Source organism: Zosterops lateralis (genome assembly GCF_965231275.1).
Source record: "Zosterops lateralis genome assembly, chromosome: 15".
Lineage (NCBI taxonomy): Eukaryota > Metazoa > Chordata > Aves > Passeriformes > Zosteropidae > Zosterops > Zosterops lateralis.
This window is the reverse complement of record NC_139775.1, coordinates 3,886,170-3,890,443: the sequence shown is the minus strand read 5'-3', so window position 1 is coordinate 3,890,443 and position 4,274 is coordinate 3,886,170.

Below are 4,274 nucleotides of genomic sequence, written 5' to 3'. Positions count from 1 at the left end.
CTGCCTCCTGATCACCGGAGGGAAGGAGAAAGTTGTCCTAAACAAAACAACAGACTGTCCCTTCTTAATGGCACTTCAAAGCTCCTCGGACAGGAAAATTGATAATTGTGTCAAGTACAGTTTTTCTAAACTTCATCATTTAGCGCTGAAAGCTGGGCTATTGAATTCATATAGTTCTTTGATCAAGACCAGTTAATTAAGTTATTCCCTTGATATGACTCTTATCACTTTAGTGCCAGACCTACATCACACTTATGCAATTTACATCCTGGCTTTGATATGCATCGTTTAAGCTTCCCAGACCAAAATCACTGGGTTTCTGTAGATTCCCTGCTACCTTGCCAGCTTCATCATTAGGATGGGCTACAAGTCAGTTATTAATGAGAGACACTGTGCACACCAAGGAGGCTCCTGGGTTTCTCTACTTTTGGTGAGGTGACTCCTGTCCTTCCTGTTCCTTCCCACCTGATTCCTCCTGACTCTTCATCTTCACAGCCATCCTCCATTCACTCTCTGTTTCTGACCAACCATCCAGGGGCTCTTTCAGCAAATCCTCCTCCTCCTCCACACTTCTGCTTTCCACAGGAGAGTGACAAGCTCCAATTTAGGTCTCCACAGTTTTTCTTGGGCTTATCCCCTTAAACCGGATTAGCTAACGTCTTAATGCCAGTGACACCAGTCACAGCTCACCATCTGATCCTGCCTTTCAGGATTTGCTGCATCTATGCACTTTCCATTGCTAAACCAGATCCTCTGATCTTTCCTTCCAAGCCCCCCAAGTCCCCATCACCATCACCCTGCCACCGTGGCCTGCTTGTTTTACTCCTCATATCTAAGAGATGCCCAGATCTCCTCCTTTCTTCACCCAACACTTCCAGGGTTTGAACTCTTCCAATTCACTGTCAGCCTTTGCACTTACCCTGTTTTCATAACTACAACTATCCCTTCCAGACTGTTTCCTTCACTTTGAGACACAGCCTTCCTGGAAAACTCACAGCACCCCTTCCTTGGGCCTCCCTTTTCTTCTGTATCAGATACAAGATCTTGAGGTTTTCTTCCCCACCACCATTTATATACAAACCAGCCCACATGGTGATTCCTCTTGTGTCTTTTAAACCTCCTTTACCCACGTCCTTTCCAAGCATTCCTTCATTCTCCACCCGTCTTCACTGTGAGGTGGAGCTGCTGCTGTAGCTCTCTCCATGCTGCTGTGCTGAGCAGTTTCATCACAAAGTCCTTTTCCTCTCACCTCCACCCCTTTGCCCTAGACCAGCTCATAAACATCTTAGGGTCAAACCAAGTATTTCATCAAGCTGTCTATCCTGTGTTCCTGAATTTTAGCTAGTCCTCTTCTCTCTGGTTGGAGGTGAGGGACTCTTTGTGGCTCAGTAAAACAACTATTACAGGGCAAGGACCAGCCTGCATCCTCTAAAGAGGTTCTGCAGCTGACACCCATTTGTGACCAAGAGAGGAGATGGTGTGATCTGCAGCTTTCCATCATGGCTCTTCCTTTCTGGGACGTAATGGAGGAACCACTGAGAGAAGTGTGAAGGAAACACAGGCAGTGGTGAGCCCTGGTGCTTGGCCTGCTCAGTCCCACCAGGCTCTGGGTGCTCCCCAGCATCTCCACCATGGCTCACTCTGGTTCCCAGCTCGCAGCGTGATGTAAAAAGCAGTCACAGTCTCTGTATTGATCAGGCTGTCCCTCCACACACATGTTCCCTTTGTCCCCCCTAAAAGAAAACCCCAACTGAGAAGAGTCACCAGCTGGAGTTTAATTTCAGACTCCAAGGCATATCTGGAGCCAATTTGCAATGCGCTTACTCCGAAAATCGCCCTCCCCTGTGACGCTTGACAGCTCCAGACCACAGTCCTGCTCTCAGCTCCGAAGGAAAAATGTTTTAATTTGTCACAAACCAATTATAGCGTCTCATCTATCCCTGAATTACTCATCTTGGCTACAGTCTAGGACAAAGGGCCCCTCTGAGAGGAGATTAGACATGGATATTAACAAGAGAAAAAGTGTCCACTGTCTCACCTTGCTGGGGACGTGGCTTCCAACGAGACAGGAAAAGGAAACCCCTCCTGACTGACAGCCAGAGGGAGGGCTCCCATCCCACAGCAAATCCCTCGTTTCACGCGGAAGAATAGTCACGACAAACTCCGTATTCAAATAATATTCATGCATGGCAGATAACAGAGTCACGGCTGGCAGAGCTGCAGCATGAATATAAATAATCTTCGCTCCCTCGGCTGCTGCCGCAGATGCTTTGCCACCGTGCTGGAGCGTGGGTGAAGGGGCTGCCAGAGCAGGGCAGGGGTAGGGATGCTCCAGCAGAGACACTGCCTCCTCTGAGCTCCATGAGACACCCCTCAAATGAGGCCCCTTTCCCTTGAGCCCTGCAGTAGGTTAGAATGTTCTCCCATGAACTCTCCAGCCACCTCCTCCCACTGCCAGGTGTATTTGTGGCTCTCACAGAGCACATCAGCATCCCTGTGAGTTCTTGCTTTGGACCAGACCTAGCTTCCCTGGCTCCAAGTTCTTCTGTGTCAGTGCTCCTTCCTTCCCTTTCCAACCCTGCACTCTCTCCATGTGAGTGCTCCTTCTTTCCCTCATTAAATCCATGCTGGTCTCAGGTATTACCCTAGAACCCAACAGCCACGATGGGGTGTTACCTTCCAAGGTGAGACAAAGCCTCAAGGATGCTTTTGGACCATCCCATCTCCTGAGAAGCTTGTGTTCCAATTCATCCAGCTGGAAACAAGAGGTGAACACTCAAAGGCAGCACCCAAAGCTCTCATGGGCAGGAAGCACTTTGCATGTACATTTGCAATGGTGACAAGTTCCAGCCACTTTGCTCAGCAATGGGGACAAAAAGCTGTGGGCAGAACTGGCCTCAGTCAGCTGGAAAAGCTGGATGTGTTGCTGCTCTGTCTCAAATAGACTCAAAGCATCAGAGGGCAGCCACAACACTCTCTTCTTCCCCATGCTCACTGCAGATCAGCTTCTTACTTGGATGAAGAGGGAAACGATGAAAGTCGATTTCCCTTTGTGCTCATGGCAAATAATTTGGAGAATTCCCCTTGTTTACTCAGAACTGTTAATGATGCGTCAGAAATTACCTCGGAGATTGTAATTAAAGAAAACAGCAGAAGAGAGAGAGACACACATACACACATACACAGCCTAATCACAGCTTCATCTGCAAGTCTGGAACTGACAGAGCCAGCAGCAGCTTCCCCATCACTCCAAATCTGCAGAAGGATCCTCAAGAGCCTCCTAAATGGTAGAGGCTCAGGGGTGCAGCCCCCACACTCCTCTTCAGCTACAAAGAAAGCAGTGGTGGCACTCCAGGTATCCAGGAGCTGGTGAGGCCACGAACCCGACTGGAGGCCATCCAGGAAATGAGCAGGAAGCTCAGCCCCCTTAAAACCATTTTGGAAGTGGAGCAGCTGACCTAGAAGAGTAATTAAGCTCTCAGTCATCACTGAAATGCAGACACCCACATGCACACAGCAATGTATCTGTCAACCCCCTGCCAGCCTGACCTCGGGGCTCTGCGTCTGATGGGGCTGGAGCAGAGCACAAACAGCCCTTTCTCATGGAGAAAGGAGAGGAATTTGATTCTCTTTTGGTTATAGGAGGGTGCCTGGACTGCCTAATTACTCAGGAGTGACCACTGTGGAGAGGCAGTCGAGAGCTGGTTTCCCAACACCTCCCTTCCTGCTCAGTCCGAAGGCCAAATCCTCTTGCTTTGCCTTCTGGAGCACTTCCATGGGGTGAGCAAAGCTGCTTGTGCCAGGAGAGCAAACGGGGGTCAGGCAGGGGAATCAGCTCAGCTAAAAGCAGCCAGCTGGAGAAAAGCCATTCCCTTTCTCCACCTTAGCCACCTAGTTCTTCTAGGGCTTGTTTCAAGCATTGGATTAGGAGAATGGTGGAATTGCAAATCCTGTGAGTCCCAAATTCAAGGCAGAGGAAGGAGGAACAAGCCAGGTCATTCTCATGGTCACCATCAGCATTTGTCAGGTGTGCAGGAGCTGTGGGACAGGCTGTACTGAGCTTGGCTTTGGTGTACCCTAGCCACAGCCAGACAGCATTCCATTGATACAGACAAGAGTTTGGGATCCTGAGCAGGATGTATTTGGATGTATTTACCCTCCATCTTTGGCGTAGAAATAACTGAGGTTAGTCTTGCAGTCACCCTCACACCAGCAGCATGGTGAGGCAGGCTGGGTTCTATCTCCCCTCCCACTCTCAGTACTTTTCTACCTAG